Source organism: Lepidochelys olivacea (genome assembly GCF_965140295.1).
Source record: "Lepidochelys olivacea isolate rLepOli2 genome assembly, chromosome: 3".
In the NCBI taxonomy this organism is placed as follows: domain Eukaryota; kingdom Metazoa; phylum Chordata; order Testudines; family Cheloniidae; genus Lepidochelys; species Lepidochelys olivacea.
In genome coordinates, this window is record NC_140413.1 from 201,986,674 (window position 1) to 202,005,608 (window position 18,935).

The window sequence follows — 18,935 nt, forward strand, 5'->3', positions numbered from 1 at the left end:
TGTTTCTTGTTTAATATAAAAAATACCTAGCATTTTGTTACAGAAAGCCAGACCACTGCTTCGTGAGTTCTGAATCCACAACATTCACAGTAATTTGTGAAACAAAGATACAGTTTCTCCCAGCTTTGGTTTTGGGGCTCAGTCTTGCATCAGGACTTGGTCGCATGCCCAGCATTAATGTTAACGTGCACAACTGTGAGATGTAGGAATATTGCAGGCACTCTCCTGTGAGATGTTAATTTGTGGTGTTTTGCTTGTCCTGAGTACTGTACTGTCAAGATTGAAGCTAAAGATCTCATGGCAAGACTTTTGTGGTCGGTTGGTTGGTTTTTGATGTCAGAGGTAGCCCAGGGTCCAAACCAACAAATCTCAATAAAACAGGTTCTCAGGGAACTAGATGGCTCAGGGAACAGGTAGTGGAATACAAAGTCTCTTATTGCTGCTTTGAATGTGATTGAAAGTTGTTACTATCTGATGGCTGTAAAGTGGCCTTTGTGAAGCGAGTTGCTGAACTCAGTCAAGTGGGTAACAATAGTGCTGCAATTGGCAGTTTTGTTGGCAGTCCCAGGTGAGAGGGCATGGAATGAATGGGCATGAGGATTACTGTCATTTCACTCTCTGGATTAGGGATGAGACAAAGAGCCAGAGACAAGTTATGCAGTGGGAAAGCTTGCACTGTCCCTGCTTGTGCTTTGGATTAATGGCTTAGAATGATTTCATGAAGATGTAGAAACCAAAGAGCTCTCAGTGTTGACATAATGAACACATCAGCCACTATGTGTCACCTACAGAGTTGTTGCACTTCCCGTTCTTAATATCTTTGTAAAAAGCACCTTGAGCATGAAAGCCATATAGAGAGAGCCACCTCCTTTTCTATTCTTTTCTGTTTTGCCATGAGAGTATATTTCATGGTCTAGTAAAGCATTGATTCATAACTTATTAATACTGTCAAAGTTTTAAATACATCTTCTGAGGATATAATGTACCATCTGAAACTTTAATTCTCTATCAATAGAAGTGAACAGATATTTTTAGACTGGGAGTTTTAAAGAGTCAAGGAAGTTAGGCATCAACTCCCATTGAAATTCAGTGTTAGTTAGATGTTCAAATCCCTGCTGTAATATTTCCTCCCTTCCTACTACATATTAGTAGTATTTATCTGTATTGTGGTAGTGGCTAGGAGCCCTAGTCATGAACCAGGACCCCATTGTGCTGTAGACACACAGAACAATGCACCTATCTAGATAATTTGCGAAGTATACACTCTGGCTAGAAATGGCAAAACATTGCTCAGAGGGAGGAGTGACGCAGAAACACTCAGCTCTGTAGCCTCGGACTGCTCGTAAAAATATAAACAAAGCAGATGCTCAGTTAGAACATTCTGAACCATTTCAAGTGTTACTGTTAACTGTGAATTATCTGAGGACCTTTAGTATTAGCATCTGTGGCTTCTACGCTCTTCCACAATGATTCTCATCTGCTTGCCTATGCTAAAGATCTCCAATTGTTTGTTACAGAAATTAAATGAATGAACTCAGCACCACTGTAGCTGCCCAGGGAATTATTTTTGCTTTAGTTTGTTCCCATCTAGCTTTTAAGGGTGAAATTCACTCCAGGGCAAGGGACACACATGTTCCGATGCATCACTTAAGACCTCATCAAAGTGATTCCTAGGGCCTTGAAGTGAATTTTGCCCTAAGTACATAGGGTAGACAAATAAAAATGGTAACCTCAAACTAGTTATTTAATGGTGCATGGTAATTTTTGTGTATGTGCAAAAAGATCTTTAAAACAAGATACTCTTTACATTTGGAAAAATAAAGTCTGGAGTTACATTGGCATGACGAGCAGAACTTGGCCCACAGTTTTGAACAGAAGCTTGTAGGATTTATTTTCTGTGCTTAAATATAGGCCAAGATCTGAGTTAAATTTCCCCTCTCATTCTCAAAGCCTAACCACCCATGGTCATCTTTTCAACTCTGAGATGCATAGCCCAAGCATATCAGTGTCACAAGAGGAAAAGCCATGCAGTGACCTCAATCCATAGTAGATCTCCTACTGATATTAACAGGAGTCGTGTGTAAAAAGCAAGGGCAGCTCTAATTGTTTCTAGCCCATAAATGATCGTTCTGGTCCTTCGCTATTGGTCTTTTCATAGTGTCATAGAGTTTAAGGCCAGAGGAATGATTAGATCTCTAGTCTGACTACCTGTATATCACAGGCCATTCATTTTCACCCATTTACACCTATTTTGAGCCCAAAGGCTTTAATTAGGCCAAAGCATTTCAGTCCTCAGGAGATTAAACTCTGTCTCACAGGCAGTGAACAGGAGAAACCAAGGTGCCACCAATGCCTGAAGCCCATGCAATGGCAGGCCATTGCTGAGGTGAGAAATGCCCAGATGACCCCAGCCGGTGAACTACACCCTATGCTGTAGAGAAAGGCGAGAAAGCTCTAAGATCCCAGCCAATCTGACCTAAGTGAAAATTCATTCCTGACCCCCAAACTGGTGATTATTTGACTGTGAGCAAGACACACCAACCAGGCATCAAGAAACTGGCTTCTCTCAACCACCTCAGAGCACTGGTCTAGCCATGTCCAGTGTCTAATCTCCAGCTGTGGCCAATCTCTGATGCTTTAGAGGAAGATGAAAATCCCAAAATACAACTTGCCAACTATGCCTTGCATGTACAGAACTCTCATTAATGTGAATGGGACTTCTGTAAACACATTAATAGAGCAGCCCATTGTTCTAATTTTAATGTTTTTAGCTATTTTTATCTCTAAGCCGTAGCTTATCAAAGAACACCACTAACATTTGAAATCAACACCTTCAAAAATTAATAAGCAGCACGAGAAAACCATCTTTTTACTGTGGTGTTGGAAAACAAATTGTACATGCAGCACGCAGTTAGCCACTAACATATTTACTTAGTAAGTGTACTTTAATATCTTTTCACAATTTACCTTGTTAACAGAGAAATAAAATTTAAGTTGCTACCATGAAACACTCATCATCATCTTCCTGCAGCAACAAAAGTCTAAATGTCAAGACTGGTTGGCAAACACAAGAGTAAGTTCCAGACAGAGGCTAATAGTCGAAGTGGAATCTGGCCCTGGGTCAGGCTTCATAATAGCTGTTCTGGTCATTCTGAAGTTCCTCTGGGTGAAGGTTCTGTGTGGTCAAAGAGATGCACCATTTAAAAAAAAAAATCACAGTGAGGTATGAGTGATACTCTATTCAGAAGAGTAAAGCCTTCCCCATGTTGTTGTGGGATGGGCCGGAGCCAGAGAGGCCTGCTCTTTCACTGAATCCAAGGAATTTATTAAAACATGTCCTGTAGGACCACTTACTGCCTGATGCCATTGAAATTCCAATAGCCTTAGGCCTGTGGATGCCAAGGCACCAAAGGTCCTGAGCAGGCACTGATTGCCAAAATCCCCGAGTCCAAAAGTGAGATAAAGCATCAGCAAACTGAATTACTCCGTGAGTAGAACAAATTCTGAATCACATGATATTGGGCAGGCGAAATCCCCCAAAGGGAAGAACCACAGGTTTCCACAAGGAAGCTCCCAGATGTGGCTCGTCACCCAACCATCACTTGTCCCAATCGCAGTCTTTACTTTGGGAAAAGTTGATGCTGATCTTAAATTACCTGACACAATATGAGCCCTTCAAAAACCAAAGTGATCAAACTGTAAGTCTGTGGGAACCTGTGTGTTCAGCGGTTCTCGAAGTAAATCAAACCAGGTAGGCGCCTCTCCACTTGGAATTGTAGCTGTGGCTGGAAAAACATTAGTTTACAAGGTTAATGACTGGGAAGAAGAAAAGCCAACCTCACTCTTCTAGCCATTCAGCAGTGACTGGCTGATAAATGTAAGAAGTCTGGAGTCTAGACAGAAAATTGTTCCCCTTAAACAGGGTGCTCGGAAATATTAGTGGGGAGAGGTTTCACCGAGGAATTTTTAGGAGTGAATCTAGTTGCTGGTGGTGTCAATTATCCCTCCGTGTGTGTGTGTGTGTGTGTGTGTCTCTATCTTTTATTCTTCCTGTCTTGTTTCTCTATTTGTCTGTGTCTCTCGCTTTCCCCACAGACACTCTGAGTCACCCACTGTTTTTCTTCTTTCAGGCACACTAGAGATTTGTACTTTAAGATTATAAAGTGGATTATGCACAGAATCTGTGTACTGACTGTTTTGATGCTAATTACGTCCTTTTTTAATTCTGCTCCTGCTTCATGTGCCTATCATCAAAACCTGCTTTGCAGATGGCCAATAATGACAGCTTGATTTATGTTGAGGAGATGATGGTTTCTGACTGTCAGAACTACTCTTTTAATCTCAGCTGGCTAACAGCTAAGAATTAAGCCTGAGTGTATAATGACAATATGCATTTTTCCAGACTCCTTCAGGTCTGATTTATTGTATTCAAAAGTAGGTGCATTTGCAGCATACACAGCTGGGCACATCTGTGCAGGCAGGCACACCTCTTTCAGGTGCCGACACCTGCTATGCAGATGTAAGAATTTATCAGTTGTGCTTAGATTCATAGATTCTTAAGGCCAGAGGGGACAACGAGATCATCTGAGTGATCATATTCAGTTCCTTGTTCACGATGATCCTGTTACCAGCCTGCCTGTGACAGACCCCTAGACCCTTTTCATAGTCACTGCTTTCTAGGACAGTGGTTTTCAAACTGTGGGCCGCGACCCAGTACTGGGTCGGGGGATGTAAGGCACTGGGTCGCGGCGGCTGTTAAAAGTCCCGGTGGTGGTGCTTTCCGGCTAAGGCAGGCTAGTCCCTACCTGTTCTGACATCACGCTGCGCCCCGGAAGCAGCCAGCAGCAGGTCCAGCTCCTAGGCAGTGGGGCCACAGGGCTCCATGTGCTACCCCCTCCCTGAGCAAAGGCTCCGGACTCCCACTGGCTGGTTCCAGCCACTGGGAGCTGTGGGGGTCGGTGCCTGTGGGCCAGAGCTGCACGGAGCCGCTTGAGCGCCTCTGCCTAGGAGCTGGACCTGCTGCTCGCCGCTTCCAGGGCTCAGCGCGGTCCGCAGTGCCAGGAGAGGTAGGAAGCCTACCTTAGCTCCCCCGCAGCACCGCTGACTGGGAGCTGCCCAAGGTAAGCCCGTGCTTCAATCCTCTGCCCCAGCCCTGAATCCCCCTCCAAACTTGGAGCCCTTTCCTGCACCCCAAACCCCTCATCCCTGGCCCCACCCCAGAGCCTGCACCCCAAGCCCAGAGCCCTGACCCCCTCCTGCACCCCAAACCCCTGCCCCAGCCCAGAGCCCGCTCCCACACCATGAACCGCTCATTCCCAGCCCCAACCCACAGCCCTCGCGCCCGCACCCCAACCCTCTGCCCCAGCCCTGAGCCTCTCTGATGCCCCAACCCCATCATCCCCAGCTCCATTGGTTCACGGGCATTAACAATGTTCTTCAATTGGGTCACCAGAAAAAAAGTGTGAAAACCACTGTTCTAGGATAAAGTCCCCCTCCCCTCGCATTCTGTAGATATGACCTGCATTCCTTGTTCCTAGATGTATAACTATGTATTTGGCTGTATTAAAACACATTTTGTTTGAATGGACCCAGGTTACCAAGTGGTCCAGATCCCACACCATCATTGTTTACCATTTTGACAATCCTAGTTTCATCCACAAATTTGATCAGCAATTATTTTATATTTCCAGATCACTGATGAAAATGTTGAGTAGTGTCAGGCTAGTACCAATTCCTGCAGAAAGTCCCTGGAAACACCCCCCATTGGATGATGATTCCCCATTGATGACTGCTTTGAGCTATTAGAGACACAAAGGTGGGTGCAGTAATTTCTTTTATTGGACCAACTTCTGTTGGTGAGAGAGAGAAGCTTTCGAGCCACACAGAGCTTTTCTTCAGGTCCCAAATTGTTGCTATGTGTATGGTCTTGTGTTTGTCTGTATTGAGGGACATTTTGTTTGAACGGGTCCAGCTTACTAAGTGAACCAGACTGCTCTATATAACTTTCTTGTCCTCCTCATTAATGACCAGTCTGCCAATGTTCGTCATCCATAAACTTGATCAGCTGTGATTTTACATTTACTTCAGCTTGTAGGAGTTGGATCTTAAAGTGAATTTGCATGTATTACTCATTCAAAAGGAGGCTGGGCTGAGGCCCACTGAAATGTACCCCCTTACATAAATTAGAGAGGGCTCAGGGCTGCTCTAAACCACACCCAACGGTTAGACTTCAAGTGGTCATTCTGGCAGCTGAGCATTGCCAGAATGCGGAGACATTGTGTGGTCCACCAGGCGCTACCTGAGAATCCCCAATAGCCAGGTTAAGCCAGCCTCTTTGCACTACCAGAAACCAAACTTGTTTCTCTTTAACGGTAAAAACTGACAAAGCTATAATGTAGTTTCGTTTGAGATTGTCCTACCCATTACGTCAGACTTCCTTATTTTGGAGCCTCCCACAATTTTATGTCTATTTTATAATCCATCTGACAGTACCCTCTTCTCCTGCACGGCTCTAGCTACTACATTTCCGGCCAGAGTTGAGGTGAAGAAAAATTCTGTGTGTGAACTGCATGACAAAAATGTATCTTGTAAAAGATAAAATGTTACTTTAATATAAACATCTCTTGAAGGAACCTCTTGTCTACCCTGCCTTTTGTACCATCCATTAAACATGGGGCCAAATTGCCTGCTATTGTAAACTGGTGTGTTTCCACTGATGTCAGAGCCAAGCCAATTTATACCAGTAGAGAATTTCCCCCAAGGTTTATATAATTGCGGGAGTAATGCAAAGCTTTGGTTTTCTTAATGGTTTGAAAAGAAAGTTTGACAGTACTGAGCTGTTCCTGGTAGAACTTTGGTTAGGAACTTAATAAACGTAGGTATTTTCAAGACATTTTAAAATGTGCTCTTCTAGTTTGGCAGCTGAGTTAATGTTCAATTAAGTCTCTCTAACCTTGCTGCAGGGAAAGCTTGGGGACCATTTGTTATTTTAAATCCCTTTACTTTTCAACTGTCAAATTCAATTCAGGGAGCATTTACAGTTTCATTGGAAAGGTGTAATGGTGAGAGAAAAAAAGCTGTTCCAGAATCGGACGAATGATTTTTAAATGCTCAGGTGTTACAGTCTAATCGTCATAGTCCTGTGGACAGAAAGTATTATTGGGAGTATTTTCTTATCTCTATATGCAGGGAGCTACATGTGCAAATCTTCATGCCCCAGAGTGAAACTATAACCCAGGCGATTTAACCCATAGACTTACACCTGTGTATGCTTTATGGATTTACATGTATAGGCAGATTTGAGACTTTTATTTTACATGGAGTGGGCCCTTCGAAGTCAATGGAGGCCTCTTCATGGACCTCGGTGGGTTTGGATAGAGTCTGTTGTGCTGTCCAAAATGTTTAGACTAGCACAGGCTTTTCATTTAAAGGCCAAACCTCTGATTTGTTTGTGTGTTTTGCTTTGTGTTTGTTTTTTATAAAGATCATTGGATCTCACCCTCCTTCCCCCATACCCTCTTGCCTTGCCCACCTTCCCATGGGCACTCACCAGTGTCGAGGAAACAGGACAGTGGCTATGTAAGGCACCCTGCGCACGTAGAAGGGAAAGCCAACCAACACTAGGACCCAGGAGGTGGCATTCAGCTGCCAAGGCAGTCCGGGCCTCTATTTAGGGGGCAGTCCCCTCCCCCCCCCCCCCAAAAAAAAAACTATGCTCAGGGACCCCAGCTGATGATGCTGGGCCAAATCATGCAGAGGGGAGCAGATGCTGCTGGGCCCGATCCTGCACGGCTCCATTTTTGTGTCCTCACCAGCTCCGCACCCTGGGTGGCTGGCCCTCTCGCCCTGCCCTAGTTATGGCCCTGGTCAAAAGTGACCGTTTCAGAAACAACACCATGGATTAAGAAGTGGTTACGGCTTAAATAACATAATCATTCTCTTACCTACTGGGGAGAAATTCACTCTACGTTCCACCGGGAGCAGAGGAGGCTGCGTGCTTCAAGTTCACGCTGGGCATCCCTACGCCTACCGTAGCACATTGTGCCCCAGTCTGTTGGATTTCTCACTGCTGTAATAACAGAATTAGAGCAAGCCCTACAGAAGGAAAATTATGGTCTAGTGGTTAAGGTACTAGCCTAGCACAGGAGAGCGCAGGGTTCAACTCTCTTCTCTGCCACAGTGTGATCTTGATCAAAACACTCAGTTTTTCTGTTCTCCATCTGTAAAATGTAGCACTTCCCTATCTCACAGGGGGTCATGAGGCTAAAATAGTGTAGGGTACTCAGATACTATAGTAATGGAGGACTTATGAGTACCTAAGAGAGATACGGATGCTAAATGCATTTCCTGGGCCCTCTGAATCAAGGCAACTATCACCCTAAATGAAATTATTTTATTTAAATCAAGCTTTAAATACTTCTTATCCGATCAAGTACTGATATGACTGTGGCATTCATGTAGTGCAGAGGCCCTGAATTTCACTTTTGGCCCATCAAAGGAGAATTGGTTGAGTTAAGTGATTTTTTTTTTTATTATTTTTTTTTGACATATCACTTTATATTTTTCATTTCCTGCCCTTTAGTTTCCACAGGGCTTAGTGAGCATCTCATAACCCAGTAGCCATTTTTCACCTGAACGCTGACAACATTTTTCACTCATACCCTAATGGTGAAATGTATGTTTAAATAACATTTCAAATAAACGCAGGAGGCTCTAGCTAATAGATGAGCCAGCTGGAGACGTGGATGCGTCATAGCTGGAAAGATTATAGATTCGGGTTGTTGTTTTTTTAAAATGTTCCCATTTCTAACAAGCAACCAGAAGGACCTGCCCACAAGACCGTATTTATCATCATAAACCAAGCTGTTGCGAAATATCCAAAGCAGGCAGTATATAGATTCCCGTCCCCAGAAATGAGCTTGTTATAATAATTTCTGTCCATTTTCTGAAGCATATTATCAAAATTGATATTTGCTCTCAAAGTTCTTTGTAAAACTTTCAGTTGTTGAGTTGAGGTGAAAAATATTTTGGAAGGAACAGCTGCAAGTCTGCATATTTTCCTCTTTTTAGCTCAGTCAGAATGGTTAGTGGATAAAACATGAATTCTTAGGGTCATATCTCGTCACCATTTCACATACTGGGCACCTGCTGAAGTCAGTGGGATGTCTGAGCATAAATCAATGGTCCTTATTAATCGTGATCTGCTGTCACCCTTACTCACCATAAGCAGTGCTTAATCAAATACTCCCATCAAAGTCAATGGAAATTCTCCCATGAACAAATATCTGTGAGTAAGGATTGGGGCCGAAACTGTGTTTCACCTTTGTCACCTTGAATCGGGTTTGAGGGATCTTACAGAATGCAGGTACTGGTTCTCGGCCTAATTCTAGCACCACAGCACTGACAGATCGGACAAAATGCAATAGACTACACAATGGCAAGGGATGCCCAGCATGAACTATAATGCAGACTGAGGAACCTTGGGGCCCATCCTTCTGCTGACATCCATGTCAATCCTCCTGTTTTCTTCAGTAGGAGCAGAATCGAGTCCCAACATGAACATAATGAGGAGAGTCCCTCTTATAGAGAACTTAACAGTCTTAAATAGTAAAGGGTCCTGTAAACTCCATGCATAGACATGGAAATCTAGGGAAGCTTCCAGGTGTGGAGCAAATCTGCAGTAAGACCATCAAGACTTTCTATAAAATGTTGCAGTAAACCACTTTTGAGGCATAGTTGGTCCTGATATTCAGTCATTGACCTCTGTTAGCCCATGCACAGGTATAGCCTTGCATTTTTCAAGTGAAAACGCTTGTGTATTCACCTAGCTTTAACATATGCATTTGCACAAGTGTCCCAATCTCACTTTATAATCAGACTGAGGAATCAGTCTTGGAAAGACAAGCAATGCTTCAAGACAGGTTTCAGCATAGCAGCCGTGTTAGTCTGTATCCGCCAAAAGAAAAGGAGGACTTGTGGCATCAAATAAATTTGTTAGTCTCTAAGGTGCCACAAGTCCTCCTTTTCTTAATGCTTCAAGAGTTGTTCTCTCAGAGCGGGGCCTATAAATCATTAGTATGCTGCTGCTCTAACAGCTCATGTAAATAATAATCATTCAAAATGAAACTAACATACCTGGCACAGCTGAGACACATTGACCACAGCAGTTACTGTACTAAGCAGCCCGCAGGTTGTAGCTGTATCCAGTACAGTATCATCACGAAGGCTTGATCATCCTCTACCGGAGAACCTCGGAAAGCCAGAGTACTTGAGATTTCTCACATACTTGACAACTGCAGCTTGTCACAGATGTGTGGCTAATACTAAGATAAAGAAGCTGTGAATGATACAGGTTCATACATTTGTGAGAAACCCATTCTAAAAAAATTACAGCCAGCATGAATACTTGAGAAAGCAACAATCTGCCACTAGACTATATTTACTGTCTCAGTCCATAAATCCTTTGTGTGCATGGAAATTCTTTGGAAATGAGTATTTAAAAAAGAAATGAAACGTTGGTGTGAACATGTAAAAGCTCTATTTAATGATCCTCTACCAATATAATGGTTGGTAGCTATAAACCCATGAGAACTGGCATGATTATTGCCTGACTGGCTTATCTAATGGAAAAGGCATTTCAATTAAACTTGTCTGCGCCTCAATTTACATGACGCATTCTCGGTATTAGCCCTTTTTACACATGTAACTGCTAGAGGAAAACGTGGGAATTTAGGGTAAAATTTTCAAAAAAGTCTAAGTGAATTCAGATCCTAAGTCCCATTTTCAAAGGACAAGTGCCTAAGTCCCACTGGTTTTCAGTAAGACTTAGGTGCTTTTGGAAACTTTTCTCATATTCTAAATTTGACCCATCTCACTTCCTGGTTATAGATACACACAGCTTTCATTAGTGTTGATGGAGTAACACATGCATTCAGCTAAGAATTCATATCCCTCTGTTTAGTTCACTTTAAGGACATGATCCTCTGAAGTCAGGCACTCCTTCGCTTCAGTGGGAGTTTTGCTTAGTTTGCTTGTGACATTTATGAGCCTTCTGGATCAGGCCCTAAGTTATCGCTAGAGAAGTCAACTCTAGTTGGTTTCATATTTTTCTTCATGAATTGTATCCTAGACAGAATGTCAAATTGCTTGCAGGAAACAGCTCTTTGGGGGACTAGCTGGTTCCAGGCTTATTTTGCAGAGTCCTGCTCTGTAATGGGTTTGTGGATAGAAGGTTAGAGCTGGTTTAAAAAATGCATGTCTTTTTTCAATGGAAACCTGAAACTGAAAGAAGTAGGGTTTTTGTTGGTTTGGTTTTTTGTTTGTTTCACTTTTGGTTTTAAAAAATGCAGCTTTAAAAAAAACATGTGTGTCCCGTCCCCCCGTCCCCCCCCCACACACACGTTTTTTAATGAAAGCCAGAAATTTTTACCAAAAATATTTTTATATTTCCAGTGGAAAAACTGGAAAATTTAGATCAAAACAAAAGATTTCCACCAAAATGTTCATTTTGGTTGAAAAGTCACTTAGTGTTGGAAAAAACAATTCAATGAAAAAATGTCCAACAGGTCTAGTCCTCCCAGCACCGGGTGTCATGCCCCGCTGAGTTACCACTGCCTATTTCTCAATCTCCCATCCTTTATGTCTGTTCTCTGTTGTTTCCTTTTGCAATTTTCTGTTTCTTTCCTTATTTTTTTTTCTAATTGCCTCTTGCACAGCTGGCTCCTCCCTCTCTTCTCTGCCTCCACTCTTCGCTCTGCCTCCTTGTTCCTTAAGTCATCTGCGGCTGGCAGCTTGGCTGGATGTGGGGTCAGGGCAGGAGTGTCCCTTAGCAGCCCAGTGCTGAGTTCCATGTGCTCTCATGGCTCCAGTTGCATAAGAGATGAGCCTGCAGCGATGTATGTGCAAACTGCTCCCACCCTGGGCTGCATTTACAGTCAGTGGTACCTGCCGCTGGGAGAGACCATTTGCAGAAGGGATCCGACTCCACCGATCATTTGCTTGGCTCTATCTCCCCCCCAGATAAGCCTGGAGTGCCAGACCCTGCTGGTAAGTGTTGGCTCCATGAGTTGCTAATGGTATACAAGGTCTTTGACTTCTAGGTTGCTGGTTTGGATTCTGGCAAGGTCAGTAGCGACTGACAGTGGTCCCCATCTGATGGCTGTTGATAGAAATAAGTTTGGGAGTCTCAGTTCAATCCCTGGAGGACACCAGCTGACCACTGTCAAATATACCACCGCGGCGGGCATTAATTGGCACTCCTGTGGGTAGACAAGTGAAGGATGGAAATTGAACTGCCCCCTCATCCCCAATAGTTGTCTCTTTGGGCCATGACTGAGAGACACTGGCAGAGCATGTGGGGAAGCCAGCCTTCATGCAATCAGCATTGCCCCGGTCTGTAAGGACAGGACTTCTTTCTCTAGGATGGTGATCAGGCCAAAGAAACTAAAGGATCTGGGGAAAGGATCTGCTTAGACTGGGAAGCAGGTGAGATAGGAATATGAAGTGGAAAAGAAGAACATACTTGTTCTGGGGTGACACATATACAAATAGTCCCAAGCGCCAGCTTCAGACCGTCTGTAACTCAGAACTGATGGTGTTGTTACAGAGACAAGGTGGGTGAGGTAATATCTGCGATTGGACCCACTTCTGTTTGCGAAAGACAAACTTTCACGGAGCTCTTCTTCATGTCTTTTACAGCCTTGTTTTTGTACACTTCGTCACAATGTGGACTCAGACGTGGAGGAGTCTGTTAACCCCCTCTTCTTCCCTCCTAAAATAGAGCTGATTAATGATCAAATGTTGGCTACTGTGTATGTTTGGCAACTTTCTAAATAACATGTCTAATATGCACATGCTGTAAGTTGAATACCAAGGGCCAAATTACACTTGCAACTCCCACTGGTGTCAGTGCATTCCAGGCATGTATTTCCAAAGGCAGAACTTAGCCCCATGCACCAGACTGGGAATGCCCTTATTCACCTCACTGGGCAAATACTCACACAACTAGTCCCTTGGACTTCAATGGCACTACTCTTGTGAGTAGCTGCTCACTAATGTCCGTAAGGGCTGCAAGTCTTGCCCTAATTGTGATCTGTTGAGAGAGTGATATGTGCATTGACACAGATCAAAAGCTGTGCTTTAAGACACCCTCAAGTAGCGCACATGTAAAAGAGCTGAAATTCTATTCTTAGTGCACTCTGGTGACCCCAATTATATTTGCCATTCCCCCCTTGCAATGGACTCTAAAGAGGGGGTGATCTAGGATATCAGAGTTACTGCAAAACCTGTGTACTGTGTCCTGATTTAAAGGTGATGCCTTAATTTACATTTTCTTGTTTCTCTGAATGCACCATTCCTGTTGTCACTAAGAGTAATTGTTGCGGATTGCTTGCTTTGCAGGTGCAAATAACTGAACTTGCAAATATGGATGTTAAATCAGAGGCCAGGTTTTAACATGTCCCTTTGCTCCCTCAATAGATCACATTATTTCAGTATGTAATCTATGACTGTCAATGCATAGATCAAAAAGCTGTGTCGTAGAGTCCTCAAGTGGAGTACATGTGAAAAAAAGCTGGAATTCTATTTTCAATTAATTCTTCCATCAACCTACCCGCATCTCCACTGGGAGTTAGGTGAACCTAACTACTAAATCATGCAGGGCGTAAAATTTTTCAGAGCCCCAAGTGGCCTCGCTAGGTCAGTCTAACTTTTAAGTGAAGAACAGGCCTTAGGGTGAAGATAAACTATCAGATCTGCAGACTGAAGTGACAATGAAATCATTCAGTTTGGAACAGCATGTTGACCTGGGCTGGCAATATCAGCAATTCTGTCTTATTTTTTTATAGTTAGTTTTATTTAAGTGTAAAAAAAAGAAAGTAATAATTAGTTACTTATTTCGCTTTATGCATTTATTATTTGTGTCAAAGTAGTTTTATAGGAATAGTTTTGGGAGTGCAAATAATTGTGCCCCTAAAGAAGACCATTTCGATATGAATCTAAATTTGTAGGCACAATCAGGGAAATCAAATGTTCAGACATCTAAGGCCCTGATCCAGTAAAACACAAAAGCATTGCCTAACTTTAAGCATATGAACAATCCCAATGAAATTAACACACATGATTAAGAGCTTTGCAGGAATTAAGCCTAGAAGATCTGATTTGCTGGTGCAAATAATTGAGCTTGCAAGTGTGCATATTAAATACAAGTCCATTTCACATCCTGGAATAAAAAACTTAAAACAAATTAGAAAATCTATATATCTATGATCAGTCCAGTTTTACAAGATGCTGTGTGCCGTCATCTCCCCCTGAAATCAAGAAACCCGAAGCAGCATGAGGCCCATGACTTTTGCATATAAAGGGCAAGATCTTTAGGTTGTGTAAGTTGGTACAGCGCCACTGAAGTCAGCAAAGCCTTTCAGATTTACACCAGGAATGAAGTCCTGGCTCCATTAAGGTCAATGGCAAAACGTCATTGATTTCAATAGGACCAGGATTTCACCCTAGATGAGGAACTGGCAGAATGTATCTTTTCTCTCACCTCTCCTTTCTCCTTCACTCGTTTTTCAGTACCGCTCCAGATGGTCTTTGGGAAGGCAGCTGATGCGTAGTGTAAACCTCATTGCCCACGTTGGATAACCAGGCCACTATTCAACAACAAATAATTTGAAATAGCAAAAAGCGTTTCAGGCTGAGCTCTCGTGACATTTGAAGCTAACAGATCTGCTTATGAACTTGTCAGATAGATTTTTGGTAAGCAGACTGGGGCTAACATTTTCAAAAATGCCTTGGACCCTTTTTGAGAAAACGATGTAGCCACTTAAATCCCTTTTGAAAATAGGATTTAGGCTCCTCATCACCGAGGATGAGATTTTCAAAAAAAAATATTTCGGTGCCTAGTGGCATTTTCAGAAGAAATTAGGCAGTTTTGAAGATTTGACCCCACATCAGGAGCACTAGCGCAGCGGGACCATTCCATCATGAGTTTCAGTTTTATTGTAGTTTGGCGGGGGTGGGGGGAGGGAATAAAAGTTCAGTTGTCAACATTTTCAAACTTGGATAGCTAAAGTTAGACACCTAAATAAGTGGTCTGGATTTCCTGGGTGCTGAGCCAAGTTCTGGCTTTTTCAGATGAAGTGAAATTCATATCCTCAGACTGACAACAGGGGGCAAGGCAGGAAGTAGGAGTTGCGTCACTTTTTGTGCCACTTGCATAGTGTGGTAGAATGACTAGCTCCATGTAAATAAGGACCTATGGCCCTTCCTCCAACCCACTCCTCTCACCCTGATTCCACGTTGGTCTATGCAGGGCAGCCTGCCACGCCCACTCCATCATGCAAAGGGTGCAGAGGCCCCCAGGCATAGCTACTGGTCCCGCAGCACCAATGCAGTGTTTGTACCAGGATTGTGATTGTTTAATTAGATGTGAACAGGAAAACCGCTACGAACAGGTTTACTATATTTTAGACCGTGTGTGGCTCTGTGCTTCTTACCTCTGTTCTATTTCAGGTTAATGTAAAACTGCTGTGAATACAATTATGTAATTAATTGTTTTGCCTCCAGTTTTCCCTGAGAACTTTTCAGTCTTTGTCTCCTTGCAGCTAAACATCAAAATAACTGATCAATGACAAATGCACATCAAAACTGAACTCTGCACGTCCATGAAATTCAAAGGTAAATATGCCTTCCGTATTGACAGTACGGCAGATAGCAGCAAAGGCAGGAAGTGATAACAATTATTTTAAATTGACAATATTCTGTAAGAAGCATTGAGCACAGACAACAATCTCAAAATACAAAGGTAATTATTTTGCATATAGATAAAAGAACATCTAACCTCTTAAAGAGCAAAGATAATTTCTAAAGATTGAAAACATTTTCACAGAGAAATTAATTTTTCCATCTCAAGAACTACAGGTGCTAGCTTTTTTCTGCTTCTTTAATAAGCTCTAAGAACATAAGAACGGCCATACTGGGTCAGACCAAAGGTCCATCTAGCCCAGTATCCTGTCTTCCAACAGTGGCCAATGCCAGGTGCCCCAGAGGGAATGAACAGAACAGGTAATCATCAAGTGATCCATTCCCAGCTTCTGGCAAACAGAGGCTAGGGACACCATCCTTGCCGATCCTGGCTAATGGCTATTGATGGACCTAGCCTCCCTGAATTCATCTAGTTCTTTTCTGAACCCTGTTATAGTCTTGGCCTTCACAAAATCCTCTGGCAAAGAGTTCCACAGGTTGACTGTGCGTTGTGTGAAAAATACTTTCTTTTGTTTGTTTTAAACCTGCTGCCTGTTAATTTCATTTGATGATCCCTAGTTCTTGTGTTATGAGTAAGAACTTCCTTATTTACCTTATTTACTTCCTTATTTACCTTCTCCACATCAGTCATGATTTTATAGACCTCTATCATATCCCCCCTTTGTCGTCTCTTTTCAAAGCTTGAAAAGTCCCAGTCTTATTAATTTCTCCTCATACGGCAGCCATTCCATACCCGTAATAATTTTTGTTGCCCTTTTCTGAACCTTTTTCAATTCCTATATATCTTTTTTGAGATGGGGCAACCACATCTGCACGTAGTATTCAGGATGTGGGCGTACCATGGATTTATATAGAGGCAATATGATATTTTCTGTCTTATTATCTATCCCTTTCTTTATGATTCTCAACATTCTGTTCACATTTTTGATTGCCACTGCACACTGAGTGGATGTTTTCAGAGAACTATCCACAATGACGTCAAGATCTCTTTCTTGTGTGGTAACAGCTAATTTAGACCCCATCATTTTATATGTATAGTTGAGATTATGTTTTCCAATATGCATTACTTTTCTTTTATCCACATTGAATTTCATCTGCCATTTTGTTGCCTAATCACCCGGTTTTGAGAGATCCTCTTGTAGCTCTTTACAGTCTGCCTGGGACTTAACTATCTTGAGTATTTTGTTTCATCTGCAAATTTTGCCACCTCACTGTTTACCCCTTTTTCCAGATCATTTGTGAATATGTTAAATAGGACTAGGCCCAGAACAGACCCCTGGGGGACACCACTATTTACCTCTCTCCATTCTGAAAACTGACCATTTATTCCTACCCTTTGTTTCCTATCTTTTAACCAGTTACCAATCCACAAGAGAACGGTCTCTCTGATCCCATGACTGCTTACTTTGCTTAAGAGCCTTTGGTGAGGGGACTTGTCAAAGGCTTCCTGAAAATCAAATACACTATATCCACTGGATCCCCCTTGTCCACATGCTTGTTGACCCCCTCAAAGAATTCTAGTAGATTGGCGAGGCATGATTTCCCTTTACAAAAATCAAGTTGACTATTTCCCAACAAGTTATGTTCATCTATGTGTCCGACAATTTTGTTCTTTAATATAGTTTCAACCAGTTTGCCCGGTACTGAGGTGAGGCTTACCGGCCTGTAATTGCCGGAGTCACCTCTGGAGCCTTTTTTAAAAATTGGAGTCACATTAGCTATCCTCCAGTCATATGCTACTGAAGCTGATTTAAATGATAGGTTACAAACTACAGTTAGTAGCCCTGCAATTTCACATTTCAGTTCCTTCAGAACTCTTGGGTTAATACCATCTGGTCTTGGTGTTTAGTTTATCAGTTTGTTCCAAAACCTCCCCAATGACACATCAATCTGGGACAGTTCCTCAGATTTGTCACGTAAAAAGAATGGCTCAGGTTTTGGAATATCCCTCACATCCTCAACCATGAGGACCGATGCAAAGAATTCATTTAGTTTCTCTGCAATTGCCTTATCGTCCTTGAGTGCTCCTTTAGCATCTTGATCGTCCAGTGGCCCCACTGGTTGTTAACAGGCTTCCTGCTTCTGATGTACTTAAAAAAAAATTTACTATTACTTTTTTGAGTCTTTGGCTAGCTGTACTTCAAATTCTTTTTTGGGCTTCCTAAATATATTTTTACACTTCATTTTCCAGAGTTTATGCTCCTTTCTATTTTCCTCACTGCTGCTTTTACTTTGTTGTTTAGCCACGGTGGCTCTTTTTAGGTTCTTACTGTGTTTTTTTAATTTGAGGTATACATTTAAGTTGAGCCTCTATTATGGTGTCTTTAAAAAGTTTCCATGCCGCTTGCAGGGATTTTACTTTTGGCACTGTACCTTTTAATTTCTGTTTAACTCACCTCCTCATTTTTGTATGGTTCCCTTTCTGAAATTAAATGCTAGTGTTGGGCCGCTCTGGTGTTTTCCCTGCCACAGGAATGTTAAATTTAATTATATTATGGTCACTATTACCAAGCGGTCCAGCTATATTCACTTCTTGGACCTCATCCTGTGCTCCACTGAGGACTAAAACAAGAATTGCCTCTCCTCTTATGGGTTCCAGGACTAGCTGCTCCAAGAAGCAGTTATTTAAGGTATCAAGAAACTTTATCTCTGCATCCCGTCCTGAGGTGATATGTATCCAGTCAATATGGGGATAGTTGAAATCTCCCATTATTATTGAGGTTTTTATTTTAATAGCCTCTCTAATCTCCCTGAGCATTTCACAGTCACTATCACCATCCTGGTCAGGTGATGGATAACATATCCCAACTGCTATATTCTTATTATTCAAGCATGGAATTACTATCCATAGAGATTCTATGATACAGTTTGGTTCATTTAAGATTTTTACTTCATTTGATTCTATGCTTTTTTTCACATATAGTGCCACTCCCCCACCAGCACAACCTGTTCTGTCCTTCCACTATATTTTTTACCCTGGTATTACTGTGTCCCGTTGATTATCCTCATTCCACCAAGTTTCTGTGATGCCTATTATATCAATATCTCATTTAATACGAGGCACTCTAGTTCACCCATCTTAGTATTTAGACTTCTAGCATTGGTATATAAGATGATAAAGATGAACGAATCAGGCGCCATTTCTTGATGTACATGGAAGGTTCCCCTCTTCAGTA

The 18,935-nt window shown here is 42.4% G+C and overlaps 1 protein-coding gene across 3 annotated transcripts in view; it reads left to right on the forward strand.

Moving 5' to 3' along the window:
- PAK5 (p21 (RAC1) activated kinase 5) overlaps positions 1-18,935 on the forward strand; it is a 179,069-nt gene that overhangs the window by 28,714 nt on the left and 131,420 nt on the right. For 2 of the 3 annotated variants that reach the window (XM_084622726.1, XM_084622727.1), the window contains exon 2: positions 5,691-5,815. The exons of the other annotated variant lie outside the window; for it this stretch is intronic. The gene's annotated coding sequence lies outside the window, so the exon portion shown is untranslated. The remainder of the gene's footprint in view (positions 1-5,690; positions 5,816-18,935) is intronic. 3 annotated transcript variants of the gene reach the window in all.